Raw genomic sequence first — 17,067 nt, 5'->3', positions numbered from 1 at the left:
ATTACCTCACAACCGTCCTTTCCTTGAATTTGTAGCATTTCTTCCTATGCAAAGACTTGCTAGGCCCACTTTGTTGACACGTGGATCCTAATTCAACAGAACTCTGTCCACAAATGCCACTTGCTGTGGCATCCCTAAGCTGCTCACTCTATCAGCTCTTCAATTCAGTCTGAGCTCTAAGATCTGCTTAGATACTTCTGTCTGTGCTACAGCCCAGACATTTCCTCTTGTCAGAAAGCTTCCTTCTTTCAGGAACCATAATCCTATGCTTCCTGTGGTTTCATAACTCTAGTAAATGTTTCATATCTTTTATTTAATTTGCCAGACTCTTGCACCTTGTTGGACAGTCCTATATACTTAAGTCTCCATGGGAAGAAGATCGTAGTATTTAAAGGTTTCCTGTGGGGTAGACTTCCCTTTAAATATATTTTCCAAACATTTTTGTTTTCTATGTATAATATGTTGAATAATTGAATTTTTTGTGCAATTCTTCTCGAAATAAACACATACTTTTGAACCTTTCAACTTTAGCGCACATATTTCTCCTCTTATATATTTAAGAGTTAAAAACTATGGCTTACATTAAATGTACAAGTGCTCTCTTTAATATAAATAAACCTGCCACCTAAAACTAATAATTTGCTCCAGTTCTATGAATAATCCACATTCTATGCTCCACCAATAATTCCTTTATTTTCTTAAGCCAAAATGAAGGAGTACAGATTTAATTTAATGCTCTGTTCAGTCTAGACACACTCTATTGAATTCCACATTTAATTTTCACAGGAGTAGGGCTAAAGCTTATGCTTTCATTAATTCACCAAATACCATCTCAGAATCCATGACATGGCACTGTCTATACATTATTAAAGGGAGAGAATGCCTGATTTCATCTGCAAAGAGCAAATAGAATGAGGTATCCATTCTTTTCTTCTTAACTGAATAGACACGGATGTACTTCATTTGACTGTATAGCCGTAACTTTTTAACTCTGTCCAAGAAAAGCAGTCACAGAAACCTAAGCCCTGCTTAGTGGCAGAATAACAGTGGGGTTCTGTACACTAACAGCCCACCAAAAAAAAAAAAAAAAAAAAAAAAAAAAAAAACGTGTTTAAGCAGTAATATTTTGCTAGCCTATACCATTATCAGAGATCATCTTGTTGAGAATAGTATCATTTGTCATAGCTGTGCTTCATGGTCAAGATTCTAAATTTAAGATACATCCATTTGAACCAGCACTGCGGCAAAGGGCTATGGCTGATGTCAGCTGACAATTCTAATATCTTTTCCCACACATCAATGATACCTCTGAGGAAAAAGAGTGATCTTTGTTTCTATTTTTAATAACATAAGCCTATTATTTTTATCAGGAGCTAAATTTTAAAGAGAAATATAAATGCTACCTAATATCTTTTAAAAATCATTTAAATGAGTCTCAGAAACATACGCAAAAGCATATAAATAAAAATAATAATATCACTTAATAATATATCTATGCTTCTTTTCACTGGACAATCCCACTGTGGATGAAAGGGAATCCATCTTTACGTTGTCAACCCTTGCAAATCTACACCTAATGATCTGCAGCTGTTGCAAACAGTTGTTGCAGGCCTGTACTCATGAACCATTGTAATCAAAACCACCCAGATTCTTCAGAAGAGTTTAGTTTGTGTTGCTATAAAAGGGAATAAGCTATGTGTTTGCATTTTTGTTTTTGTTTCTTTTCATGCTGCATGTCAGAAGATCATACGATTATAATATGGATAAAAATGGTAGCTGGATTCAAAACATTAAAGTTTTTACAAATGGAATTCCCTTGGATGACTCCCTAAGATCTCACATGATTCCACAATTTGTAACCACGTGATGATTTCTTTTTACTGTGCTCCTTTTCTCCATGCAGATGAATGGAAGTTTATCTCCTACTCTATCTTTTGACTAATGATTACAGACTCTTTCTACTCAAAGGTACTGGAGATTGTGATATGCAATCAAAATGACATTTTGCCCAATTACTTCTAGCATTTTAATGACTCATGGGACCAGAAACTAATAATATGTCAGGAGAGTACTGTCTACCTCAGCCTACTTCTGGAAAGCCAGAACATAAATGGAATGTTATGTGATAAGCATAGAATCAGAGCAAAGAGAGTAGGACATAAATCCTGTGCTTGGTGAGGGAAGTAAGAACACACACAACTCTTCCAGAAGACCATATTTCACGCCCCAATACCATACCATCTTCAGGTGGTTCTCAACCACCTAGAACTCCAACTCCAGGGCAATCCAAGGCCTCTGGCTTCTGTGAACACACACACACACACACACACACACACACACACACACACACATATGTAAAATAAAATTTAAAACTACAAAATTTTTTAAAGTGCTAATGCTTAATGATATCAGACAATTAGAACTCTACTCCCTTCAATCAGGATATACCAAACAGTCAAAAAGGGTACATCACAAATTCAGATCAGTAAATTCTCTTTCCAGACTTTCTAAGGTGAGCTTTATATGTGTCTATACCCGTTTCATCTTACCCTAATATTATTCATCAACCCTTCTCCTCAGTTACAAATACTCTTATTCTTTAGACTGCTACCTGCTAATTAGTTTGCTCTCAGATCTAGCTTTAGTTTGAAAGCCACTCTATCTCTTAGCATTGATTGAGGGTCTTCTCACAGATCTGTCAAGATTGATCAGGTCATTTGGCTTGTCCAAAGTTATCATAGTTCTCTGTGCATGAAAAATATTTCTTTGTTACTCCAGAGTTTATGTTCATTCAAAAGATACAATGAAGCAGCAACCTGTACACAACTCCTTCTCTTCCTGTGGCTTCCACAGACATTTGCTTATGACAGGAGTAGCCCTACTCAAATAGGAAGGGTTCTGCTATGCATCTCTTGCTTGGTTTGGGCACTGAGGCATTATGTACAAGAGAGATGTTACAAGGTCCTGAAGCATTGTTTAACTACAAGCTGACCTTGGAGGGAAGAAAAGCAAATTCAAGCCTGAGTGAAATGTTTCCATCTCAGACTTTTTTTAAGGTTTTTTTCTGAGATTCCAAAACTATGTCTTTGCTACCCAACAGTGACATAACTGTTGCAACAACTGCTCTGAAAAGCACTATAGATGGGGCCTTCCAGGGAACTTGCAGTGCAGAAGGAATCTCAATCTTGTACCAAAAGCCCAAAGATTTCATTCTAGATCTTCCTTTAACCATCTGATGTGTGCCTTGAACATTATCTTACCAGTGACACAAATTTTTGCTTAAAGTGTAAAAATGATAAACTTTTACCGAAAGGTAGCTAAGCTTAATCTTATTACTATTAAGGTGCAAAATAGTCTTAGAACAAAACCTAGTGCCAATCTGAAAACAGCTGTTAGTAAAAACAATAGTGAATTTGCCACCCCTATTTTTCATTTATTAGTATATTAATTTATTCATTGTTTAATTAAAATGGCCGCTTATTAAACATTTAACAGAACGAGATGAAACTTTTGAGCTCTGGGTTGCTAGGGTAAAAGGTATGTGGGCACTGGCACCACAGCACTCGTGTTGACATCAAGGACAACATTATGGAGGTGATTCTCTCCTTGTGCTAGGGGGTCCTAGGGATCAAACTCAGGTCTCTGGGCTTCAGTGACAAGTGTTGTTAACCATTAAGTTATCTTGCTAACCTGATAACATTTTCTTTCAGAATACCATTGTCTTAACCAGGTAGAGTTTGGTGCCTACATATTATTCTACTGCTTCATCTCTCAGGAAAGATGTAGCACTTACCATTTCTATCTTTGCAATACATCTTGTTTCTCCCCATTATTATTCCTTTACTTAAGCATATAATGCTGCTACTAAATTTAAGTGTTAGGAAATGATCCAGCCATGTTTGTGGATTAAACATACAAAGGAATTAAACATACCTTTAAAATGTTCTGTTATAATTAATAATGTGGAAATAGATTGACAGGCATATATTTAATTGCCTTTCAACTACACGTGTAGGGTAATTCAGTACAGAGAATTCTCAGGCAAAAAGTACTTGAATAGTTAGTTCTATAAACACATGAAAAAAATGAATGTGTCTCAACCATTATAAGTACACAAAAATTTTCTTTAAGTGTATCATAGATCTGGATGCAAGTGCAAGAACAATAAAATATAACAGAATATTTTTGTGACCTTGAGAAGTAGACAAAAATATTTCATATTTGACACCAAAAAACACAAACCATAAATATAAATCACTAATTAAATGCCTTTCTCAAAATCAAAATTGAGCTCTCTTTTAGATAGTGTTAGGAAAATAAAAGGGCAAGCCAGGTAGTAAACATTCTAGACATATGTTAAGACTTCATATTTAAAATATAGAAAGAGTTCCCACAAACTTGTCATAGGAAGGCATAAAGTCCAGCAGACAGTTTGAAAAATAAGATGAGATAATCTAAAACACAAGTTGTTCAACAGAATTAATAACCAAGGACTATAAATTAACACTACAAATTTGTATCTTTACACATTTCATACAAAGATAGAATCTTAGAGTCTATTTTTTGGAAAACAGATGAGGACAAATATTCATAGATTTAATTACCATAAAACTGTAAAAACAACTCAAATACACATTGAAAGGCAAATGGATAAACAGCTTGTGTAGTCATATAATAGAATTTACTCAACAATGAAATCTGTGGTGATATATTGTATACCTTAATAAACTTTGCCTGAAGATCAGAGAACAGAACAAGCCACTAGATTAAACATAGATGCCAGGCAGCAGTGGCACACACCTTTAATCCTAGAGCTCCAGAGGCAGAGATCCATATGGATCTCTGTGAGTTCAAACCACCCTGAGATTAATTCAGTATAGAAGAGAAACAGATCCATGCAGTGGTGGCACAGACCTTTAATCTCAATACTTGGGAGTCACATACCTTTAATCCCAGAACTTGAGATCTCATGCCTTTGCTTGGGGAGCACACACGCCTTTAATCCCAGGAAGTGATACCTGGGCGAAGAAAGGTATATAAGATGTGAGGAGACAGGAACTAGAGGGTTTTTCAGGCCGACGAGTTAGTGAGGTAGGAGGTGGTGGCTGTGGCTTGTTCCTGTGTCTCTCTGATCTTTCAGCATTTACTCCAATATCTGGCTCTGGGTTTTTTGTTAAGACCATTTAGGAATGTGAGTTTAAAAAACCTAACACTATGCACTTAAGATGAATGACTCTCTAAAGCAGTGGTTCTCAAACTCCCTAATGTTGTGATCCTTTAATATACAGTTCCTCATGTTGTGGTGACCCCCAACCATATAATTATTTTGGTTGCTACTTCATAAATGTAATTCTGCTACTGGTATGAATCAAAATGTAAACATACTTAGAGGTAGAGGTTTGCCAAAGGGGTTGCATGTTGAGAAATATTACTCTAAAATAATATGTTAAGTGAAAGAAACTAGACCCCAAATATAAATGCTTCATGATGTGATTTATATGGACTCCAAGAAAAACAGTACAGTAAGTGTAATACAACTTATATCACTGATTGCGTAAGTATAAGGAAGAGGCTGAAAAATAACAAAGACCCCATAAGTGAAATATTTTGTACCTTGAATGCATTCATAATTACACAGTATATGTATTTGTCACACTTTACAGTTACACTAAAATGAATGGCTTTTATTTTACTTGTGTTACACAAAAGAGTTGTGAGGGGGTGTATTACAGACTAGAACAGCTTTCTGTTACAGAACATGCTGATCTCAAGATCCTATATGTCTTCAAAGGAACTGTTTGGAAATCAATAAGGACCTTGCTGTGTAGAATGATTGAAACCCCTCCAGAGATAACTTTAATGTGACATGTAAGTACCCAGTAGCAAATATGAAAATTGTTCAGCAATCTTAAATGTAAAATGTTTAAGAAAATATGACATTATTAGACCAATTGTTTAATTTTTGAAGTATTTATGTGAACTTGCACACAGCTGCAACCAAATAATTCAAGTGAGAACTGTAATTTATAAGGCTGAATCTTTGATTTAATATAGAGCAATTCTGAATACATCTACAAGCCTTACTATCAAAGGGCTTATTTTTCACCATATCACTAACACTTTATTCTATAATGTAGTATACTCTATTATTTAAAAATTGTAATAATGCATGAGCTACTCCTATGTCATATTTGATGATCCACAGCATAGAAGCAGTAAAAAATTCAATATACCTACTATTACATCAGCTTTCTACTGTCGGGTAACACTAACTCTAAACTATATGGGCTAAAAAGCAGCATCTTTCTAGTTGTTCACTCAACTCTGGAGCTCACAACTGGGGCAGGGTTTCAAATGGTCCGATATTTCACTGGTCTCACCTGAGGTCATTAACATGACCAAAATCACTAGGCAGGTAGGTCTATTGTGGCTGCATCATCTGAAACAGTTCAAAAATCTCATCTGGCAGTGAGAACTGATGTTCACATGGGCTGCTGTGTTTCTGGTCTCCAGTGTGTAGAGAGGCTAGCTTGGCATCTCCAGTGGGCAGAGTGACACAAAAATGACCAGAGAGCTGCAATCAAGGTCTTTGGTGGCTGACTCAGATGGTCCATTGTTTCATTTCTGCTCTGATGCCCTGGTCATGGAGTTGGAAGACCATCCCAGAATTATTTGGGTAGAAGAATAGACGTCACTAGTTCACGGAAGGAGGCACAAAATACTCAGTTTACAATGAGAATAGAAAGGTGAGAAGGATTAGTGTCAGTTTTATGTAATCTGCTCGTACTAAAATTCATGCAACAGATCAAAATGTAAAACGTAACATTTAATTTCATTACAAGTATTGTCTCCTACCCATGCTGCATTAATCATATCTTTTACAGTAAAAACTATCTTAGGCTCTTTCTCCCAGAATTACACTAAAGTTTTCGAGCTAAATAAGATACCATCATAATAAATTTTTCATTCTCCTAGAAGTCACATGAAATTACAAATGGTACTTTCAAAGCATCCACACCAATTTTTAAGAAACATTTGAACTTTGAATTTCAAAATAATGAAAGTGGCTGCATTCTACATTAAAGACTGTACAAAATCCAGTGAAGAAAAAGGTACTTGGACTGAAAGGAACACAGTCGGTACATCTGAGGAGGTGTTGACAGCAATACTCTTTATGAAGAGCTACCTACCCGAGAGAGAGAGTGAGGAGGAAGTGTAGGAGGGAGGGAGAAGGGGAAGGGAGAGAGGAGATGGTAAAGGGCAGAGGGGGGAGAAAGGGGGAGGGATGAAGTTAGAGGGGGAAGGGGAGAAAGGGAGAGGTAAGAGGAGGAGAAGGCTGAAAAGGAAGAGAGGGTGGTGGAAAGAGACAGTGAGGGGAGACAAAGAGTGAAATAAATCAGTTCAGAGACTCATCTTCCAGCTGGGACTTAGTCTGTGTCTGTGTCATTTACCTTGAGAAAGTGGGTAGCTAAGGTTGTAAAGACCATCAGACTCCATCCCCAAACGGAACTTTGAAACTTATTTCTAAAGCATCTATGAAAGAGACATTTGTAACTATTTTAGGCTAAAAACTCACTACAAATATACCATATGAAAACTGCAGAAAACCAGAAAATTATTTTAGTGAAAAAATATGAAAAAGAGAAAATGTATGAGTACTGATGAAAATGTTACTATATATTCTATTGTTAAAAATAAGCCACCAGGTGGTGGTGGCACCTGCCTTTAATCCCAGCACTCAGGAGGCAGAGGCAGGTGGATCTCTGTGAGTTCGAGAACAACCTAGTCTACAGACCAAAACTGCACAGAGAAACCCTGTCTGAAAAACCAAAAAAAAAAAAAAAAAAAAAAAGCAATTAGCAATAGAGACCATAAAGTTTGTACAGAGGACTACAGAATAGGAATAATAAATAAGACAAAAGAAGAGATATATATGGATAACTCAGAAAAAGAATTTAACAAATTATATAGAAATCCTTAACAATAAAGATAAGTTTTTATAATGATGAATACTTCAGAGAGCACAAAATGCCTATAATTAGGGGGGAAATGAAAAGAAAAGGAAATCATTAAAATAAAAGATAGAAGAAAAATTTAACATGCATACTGTTCAAAAAAGCCAAAAGTACAGAATAAAGGAAAATTATCATTTATGATTCAAGACCAGTACCATGAGTAATCCAGCAATGCTGAAAGGGACATGGAGCAGAGGAAATGGATTTACAACTTCAGCCCAAAGACATTATCTGGTGCAGATACCAGATGCTGAAATAAGAAGAGGAAAATTAACATTAGAAAACACTGGTACTTGGCCTAAGAGGAAGGTTTATGCTTAGTGAGGATTCAGAGGCATTTCTATAGAAATCATGAACAAATTGATGCCCATTACCATTATTCATCCACTTGTCAAAAGTACAAAAGTACCAGCTAGTTTCATTAGACAAGAAAAGTATTTCAATGAAAAAGGAAATGCATAACTGATAAAATAAAAACTGTGCTTCTTCAAAATCAAGATTATAAGCTAAAAACTCCACCAACAATGAGAATTTACTAATGTATAATTGACAATAAATTGTCTTTAATTAGTGATTTCAATAATACATTTGAATATACAGGTACAGGTAAAGATAAAGGCCTATATTTTTAATATCTGTATTTTAAAAACCAGTCAAGCTAAACTTAAACTTTCATCTTGTTTTAGGACAGAGTTTGCTTTGAAGCCCAACTATCAAATCTGCTCTCTTCCTGCCTCTGTCTCCTAATAACATTACTTGTATTTAGCCATGACACTTAGCAGTTTTCATATTTTGAGGTACTACTTTATTGTCAAATTGGTATTTTCTCTTACTGTAATAATTCAACTGGTTACATTGATTTTACCCATCAAAGCCTGTGGTTTTATTCGTGTCCCCAAAAATATTGTACACTCTAATAAAGCTCATCTGAGGATCAGAGAAAAAAGCCAGCCACTATATTAAACATGGAAGTCAGGCAATGGTAGCACATGCCAATTATCCTAGCATTAGGGAGGCAGAGATCCACCCAGACCTCTGTGAGTGCAAGGCTGGGGAACAGAGCCAGGCATGGTGACACATGCCTTTAATCCCAGCACTAACCATAAAGGTCTGGAGGTCTGTATAGACAGAGAGGAAGTAAGATTGCAGAACAGAAAGGCATATAGGCATGGGTATACAGGAAGTAGGTCTCTTTGGAGACTGAGGTGTCAGTGAGGTAAGGCTGTCTATGATTTTTCCTATTCCTCTCATCTCTCAGGTTTTTACCTCAATGTCTGGCTCCAGGTTTTTTATTAATAAGACCGTTTAACAATTCACATTACAAATGCCTGAGGCAGGTGGGAAAGCTGGCCCTGAGATCATAAGGACAGCAGTGCTGCTCCTGCCCCCCACCAGATGCAACACTAGGGAGAGCAGGCCCTGCACCTTGTCTGGGCAGCACAATAGACCTGACCCTGATGGTGGTGGTGTGAGTGAGTCAGACCCAACATTGTGAGCATAAGAGAGCTGTCCTCTTCTCTCACTTCTTAAGTGCATCTTGGACTTTTAATAATGCTCAAAGATAGAACATTTGTGTAATATGTGCAAGACCCTGGGTTCTGTCCTAGCACCAACAATACACACACATACAAAAAAGAAAAAAATTAAATAAAGGCAAACCCATTCATTCTAGCAACAACAATAATATTAGATGCTTGAAAATAAATTTAACTATGAAGGATAAAATTTGTCCTCTACAATGAAAACTCTAGATCACCAGTGAATGATCATGAAAAGGAGGCTGGAAGATTTGAGGAACTCCCATCTTCATGGGCTAGCAAAAGAAGCACTGTTAAAATATCCATTCTATCCAAAGCATTCCCCCTTCCCAAAACTAGAAAAAGGAAAGTTCTATAATTCCTGGGGAAACACAAATGACCCTGGACCATCAAAGAAACCTTATAGAAAAAGAGCAAAATTTCAGACATCCCAGTACCTCACATCAAGGTAGAGCCGTAGTAAACAAAGCAGCATGGTATTGATATCAGAGCAGACAAATAATCTAATGAGCAGAATAGACATCTGAGTTAAAGTGTCAACAGGCATCTAACAAAGTATAGGTTTTTAAAATAAATGGTAGTGAGAAAACTAGATTTCTATATACAGGTTAAAACTCACTGCTAAATCTGATTTTGAGTAAGAATCAAAATGGATCCACGGCCTAAGGTGCAACATTAGTTCATAGAAGAAAACAAATGACAAACATCTTAAGCCATTGGAACAAATGATACAAACAGACGCTGGGTTGTATAGGTATACCTATACAACACTGAGCGAGGCAAAGAAGAGAGCTTATAGCCAGGTATGGGATAGCAAGACAGTCAAAGAAGAACAAGACTAGGAAAACAAAGTCAGTTTTAGAAGCCTCCAACTGGCTTCCATGAACATGGTCCTAAGGAACACACCCAAAAATCAGTTGTCCTTTATCATATTCATAGTTGTAGGTAAGAAGAGTTATTTGAATCTCAACCTTTTTGAGGAAGAAGATTAACCCAGACTACCCCAAAGACAAGACAAGAAACTATGTGATAACAAAGAAAAACTGCAGCTTCATCTTAGCAGCTGCATTGGATTTAGCTACTGGTTGGTAGTAAAGACAAGAGTACATTATAACCTCCAACCTGGTCACGTACCTGAAAATGAACAGATACTAGTTAACAGCTAACTGATACTGCCAAAGTTGGAGACAAAGAACACTTACGAGTTCAGTGACTGACAATCTTCCCAAGGCTGGAAGTGGGCAAAAACTAAGCCAAGGTCAGCAGCCAGTTTAATAAGCCAAGGATAGATGATGGAGAGTTTCAACACATGACCACTTCCCTACTGAATAAACATAGAAGTGAAATGTGATCATCCCCATGGTTGTGTCAAGAAGACATACCAAGATGCTGCAGACCCCCAATGGCTCAGCTCCTGATATGCCCAGACTTAAGCAATCTCAACAGAAATTACTTCAGTCTTGTCCACTTTCTGTCTTATTGTCCTATAAAAATCCTCTGGATAAACAGCTCAGTGGTAACTCCCTTTTGAGCTACCCTCTTGAAACCTTACTGTATGGCAGCTGTGCTTACCTTCTCTTTTCCTTTAATGAAAGTCCTTTAAAAATTACCTCTCCTTGTTCACTAAATGAATTCTTCAAGTTCATGAGACACAGGACCCTGAGTCACTGATTCACTGGAGATCTCAGTGACCACTTACGTCCTGAAGCCCAGCCCTCATACTACATACTTGAGATGAGAAAGTCTCCATCACTTTCATTTCCTTCCTCCTTTTTCATGTTTGACAAACAATTCTCTAGATAGGACAGTCAAAGCACAGTAAATCAAATCAAAATTTAAGAGAGAGTACAAACAAAATACAACAAAGGAAATTATCAGCAACTGGAATGTAGTGGTGCACACTACATTAACATGCGGGAAAGAGGATCATGCAAGCTCTGGGCCAGCCCAAGTTACTAAGGCTTTATCTTAAAAAAAAAAAAAAAAACACAACACAGTCATAAGGATAAGGGGAACAAGACACTGGCCAATACCTATCTGATAGAAGTTTGATGGCCAGAATACACATGGAACTCAAACACACAGAAGGAAAGGCAATGAAATTCACAAATGGGCAGTGAAATAAATGAACACTTTTAAATATAAATGGCTAGTAAACATGTACAAAAATGTTCAGAATCATTAGATGTTAAAGAAATACAAATCAAAACTAAAATGAGGTACCATCATCTCACTCCAGTTGAAATAGCTACTATCAAAAGTTCTATACTATATATGTGTGTGTGTGTGTGTGTGTGTGTGTGTGTGTATCAAATACCAAATACCATCCATTGCGGAATATTAGTTGAAGGTGTGTCACATTGATTTATGCTGTGGAATATTTGTTTAATAATGCAAAGATTGCTGCGTTCTTTTATGTTGCACTTGTTTAACTCTGTGAAACTGTGTTGCTGTGCCTGCCTAAAACACCTGATTGGTCTAATAAAGTGCTGAATCACCAATAACTAGGCAGGAGAAAAGATAGGTAGGGCTGGCATGCAAAGATAATAAATCAGAAGATAAAAGGGAAGAGGAGAAAAGGAGAAGGAGAGGTAATCAAGAATCAGAGACTAGGTAGCCCAGAGACCTAGGGTAAAACCAAATACTACTGTTCTTTAAAACAAGAGGAAAAAGTAGGGATAAAATGATTCCTAATGACATTCTGCTATACTCTTAGATCAGTACTTTTTCAGCTATCATCAGAGAAGCTTCCTCAGCAGAAGGGAACAAATTCAGACACACACACACAGAGAGAGAGAGAGAGAGAGAGAGAGAGAGAGAGAGAGAGAGAGAGAGAGAGAGAGAGACAGAGACAGAGACAGAGAGAGAGAGAGAGACCTTGGAACACTCAGCTCTAAATGGAATGTGTCCATCAAATTTTTCCTCTCAGAGCTCAGGAAACCTCAAAGAAGTGGAGGAAGAGAGATGATAAGAACCACAGTGGTTGGTGGATACCAAGAGAACAAGACCCTCTAAATCAGCTGAGCCAAAGCTCATAAGAAACCACAAAGACCAGAGCAGCAAGAACAGGGCCAACATGGGTCAGCATTGAGTCCTCCACCTATATATTATAGCTTTCAGCTTAGTTTCTTGTGGAACTCTGAAGTCTGTGACAGAAAGGGTCTCTGACTCCTGGGCCTTCTCTTGGGCCTTTTTTCTTCTGTTAGTCTTCCTCATCCAACTTCGATGTGATAGTTTTTATTTTATCTCATATTTCATTTTGTCAAAAAAATGAAAATAAAAAAATTTAATTAGGTTTAAGCAAAATTAAATAATATCATATATTTATGTTAATGAAATATATATTCTGGTATCCCATAGCACTTGACAATTATTTTAACTTTACGAAGTATAAAAGAAATGAGAAGACACCTAAGTTTTGAAATCTATGGCATGGTTTTCAATTTTTCAGCTAGAAAATCCACAATATTCTTTTAATGGTTAACTTTGTAGGGTATCCTACAAATCTAGAGTTTCATCACGACATCTTCATATATATGTACCCTTGTACTGTGTTCTAATCTTTTCCATACCCAATTACTCTCCCATGTCCCCTCCCACTGATTCTTTTATTTCTTGTTAGTCCTCCTTCTGATTTTTTAAATCATGTATATTGCATTGTTCTCTGTATTTCCCACTTCAAGACCTCTCCCTCCGCTTTCATATTTTTTCACCCATTCATGAGTTTTGATTTGGGTGTCAATATTAGATTGGCAGAACTCCAAGATTTAAGAGAAAATACAGGAAAAATTTAATACTTCACAAAAGCAGAAGCTTAAATTTTTTTTAATTAAATGCCATTGCTTTTAGTAAAATTAAGTAAATCAAGTCTGGTTTAAATCAAATACTGTATCATGACGGATACTAAGAACCATGTTAACGTGCCTGACAGGACAGGACTGTAGCACAGGACAAGTGGGGCACGAAGGCTTCAGTTCCCACGTTCACACTCAAAGCCCAGTCCTCTGTCTTTCTCTAAGCACCTCAAATGCTCTTGTCTAAAGTTCTGTTTTCTTTCCCAATATTGTCCTTCTTTTCTGCAGCTTAGAATTCAAGATGTATTAGATAAATATGGAAAGCATCTCCATTGTCCTAAAATCAGCATCCCTGGAAGAGCAGAGTCAGAAGGGAAGGAAGGCAAATCTTCACAGCTGCCAAGCTGACAGGAATCTGTTATCCCCAAGACAAGCCTTCTTAGCCTAAGCCAGAGACAAAAACAGAAGGAATCTAATTCTCCCTAAGTGTATTCCTATTTGTGACTTGCCAGAATTTGAAATATACTGCACCTAAAAAAAAGGTATGTCTTAAATAATTGGCTTTTTAAAACTATGTATGATGTTATTTGTAGGAACCTGAGAATACAATTCCAGTATCAGATTTTCTTAATTCTTTCAATATATTCATTACTGTTTTAAATACCGAAAATAACATCTAAAGGCAAAAGTTACGTTTACTGACAATTGAAATTACAATTTTAGAATCCAGATAACATATTCAAAATATGTGAGCTGCTCTGATCTCAAGCTATGTAAGTATGCATACATACATATATATATGTATGTATATATATGTATGTATGTATGTATGTATGTATATATATATGTATATATGTATGTATGCATATATGCATCTTGTCGGGAAATTGTATTTATTCTTGTTAATCCCCACTGTACTAAAAAAACAGTGAATGTCAGTAGCCAGGGGGAGCTTTGTTAGAATAGGAGGGCACAAAAATTGTAGATGTTGTAGATGTGTGAGTGGAGAGGTAAAACAGCTAACTGCTCCTATTTCAAGGGGGATAGAGAGAAGTGCATGGCCTGAAAATAAGTTGAGAGTTGGTTGAAAATATTTAGAAAAGGTCAAGAGTCACATGGGAAAGGATGGAAGGCTGAGTGAGAAGGAGATACTCTAGCAGATGAAAGGAGGCTGTGTTCTTTTAGAAATGCAAAGTATCCAATGAAGATTTCATAGAGTCCCTTGCTACATTGGCAGGTGATGAGCATTTCCTCTTCTCTCACCCAATGAAATCTTCAGCATCATCTCTATTAACAATATGAAGTATAATTTTGTACCAAAGAGGTAAAGACATGGGCTAGTCCCACTTCAAAGATGAAAACCAGATGAAAAAGGAAATGACAATTAAAAAAGAAAGAAGGAAAGAAAGAAAGAAAGAAAGAAAGAAAGAAAGAAAGAAAGAAAGAAAGAAAGAAAGAAAGAGGGAAAAGGGTGTTGATGCTCTGAAAGGAAAAGCAAGGTATCTCTCCCAAAGTCCTGGGATATTCCTGCATTTAGTTATATTGCCTGGTACACAGAGTTTCCTGGAATCTCTAGGCTACCTGAGGACACAGACTGAATCAATCTGTGTAATTTCAAGCTGTAAACAAGCTTAGCATATTGTGCATAACAAATCCTGGTGAAATTGGGGAAAAATGAAACTCTGGACTTTAAAGTAGTGATAGCACATACCTATAATTCCATACCAACAATGATGGGAAGTTTGAGGTCAACTTGAGCTATGTAGTTAACTCAAGGTTAGACTCTACTATGCTGAGAGGCCTCATCTCAAAATAATAGTAACAACAACAATAAAGGCAAAGATGTGTTGTCCAATGAGATTGCATGCCAGCTTTGACATTAAACAATATGATTGGTTCTCATAATTGTTAAAAACCCAGATGCCAAGCACAGAGGAGACAATAACTGGAATCACAATGACAAAAGGGAAGACATTTTTAGAGAAAAAAAATATAAGTGGACAATGTAGGTTGTAGAACATAAAGTTTAGATTGCAGAACATATTGTACCATTTGAACAGCACACTGATATGTCCCTGGAAACACTACCTTGTCCCTAAGCCTCTTTCTTCCCTTATCAATGTCAACAGGAATAGTGGCACATGCCTGGTAGCACTAATTGATTTAAAAATAAAATGTACATTAATCTCATTTAACAATTAAAAATCGTATCACAGATTAGCTCACATGTGCCCAATTTCACCAACATAATATCCAGCATAATTATTAATAACGAATAACTAGACTTGGCCTCTGTGAATAAGGATGCCATCATATTCATGAGTGCATATAAGTAGTTACTAAATACTTGATGAGAATAAACTAGAAGTAGCTTCAGAGTGCTAGAAATAATAAAAAATAATTTTAAAAATCCATTAAGTGCTTGTTAGGCCGTAAAAGCATGGAATTCGTGGAGTAAATCTACATATTAATCTCAACTGCATCACATTTAGCCATACTCGGACCTAGAGTTTTTATCTGTTCTCTAATGAGAAATAACTAGAAGCAAATCTATATTAGCTGTGTGCTATTATTCAAAATATTTTATGCCTCTGTCTAATGCATTGATTCCCGTTATTAAATTTTTCACCGTTGTAGAACTATTTGACCATTTGCTGCTAAACTCACACATTAAACAGAATACCCACAGAAAAGAGAGGAGTGTTTCTTTGAAGATGACCTTCAAGCATTAAAGCTCATGCTTTGACATTTTCCTGTGTGCCCTAAGGACCATCAGGATCCCCAGCAGAACTCTCCCGTCACTCTGGGTGCTGGCATGAAGACAAAATGGAGCAAGGAAGAATCCAGCTCACTCTAGACAGTAAGGGAAGAGACTTTGGTTTGAGGAATTGAGATGCATCTCTGAGATGTGTTATCTGACAACAACCGTGGGGTAGTGGTAAGGCTTCTCTAAATTTGATCTGGGTGTGCTTATACACACATACTTAATTTTACAGCAAAATTCCTATACTTTTCATTTTGAATTCTTTAATGGCACATCTATGCTAGTTCTTTATATCTTTTGTAAGTCATTTTTAAAAGAATCCTCCAGATATTACCAAAAACCAACATGGAATCAGTACTAACCAGATTTCAGCATGAGTCAGTAAGGAACATATTAGCAACTTCCTAGCCTAATATTTTTAAGATGTTCTTTTGAGACTTGTTACTAATCGGCATTCATATCTTTTAGTTACTCTGTTACTTTAGGTGGAGCTGGTGGCACAGGCTTACAATCCTGGGTACTCGGGAGGCTGAGACAAGAGATTTGTAAGTTTATGACTTACCTAGACTACAAGGTGAGTTCACCTACCCTAGGCAACTTAGGAGAGCCTGTCACAGGATAAAAGGGGGATAAAAATGAAAAGCCTGGGGATAGAGCTTAATGGCAGAGTCACTTGCCTAGCATGCATTAAAACCTGGGTTCAGCTCCCAAGAACACTTCTATAACTATGAAAAATACTTTTGTAGAGTTTTAGCTACACTTTCAAGGTAAATCTTGACCTTAAAAGGCACCAGTCTCCTACCCTTAAGCCAAATTCCTTACATTTTTTCTTAGCACTAAGCACAACTAAGATTATTTGATGGAAAGATTTACAGTAATATATACATCGAATTTGTCATTTCAGCATAGAACTTGTTCCATACAACATAGAAAATGAATAACACTGTCTTATAATA

The sequence above is a fragment of the Peromyscus eremicus genome, chromosome 15, assembly GCF_949786415.1.
Source record: "Peromyscus eremicus chromosome 15, PerEre_H2_v1, whole genome shotgun sequence".
In the NCBI taxonomy this organism is placed as follows: Eukaryota; Metazoa; Chordata; class Mammalia; order Rodentia; family Cricetidae; genus Peromyscus; species Peromyscus eremicus.
The sequence above is the reverse complement of the archived record's forward strand: the minus strand, read 5'-3'. Positions refer to the sequence as shown.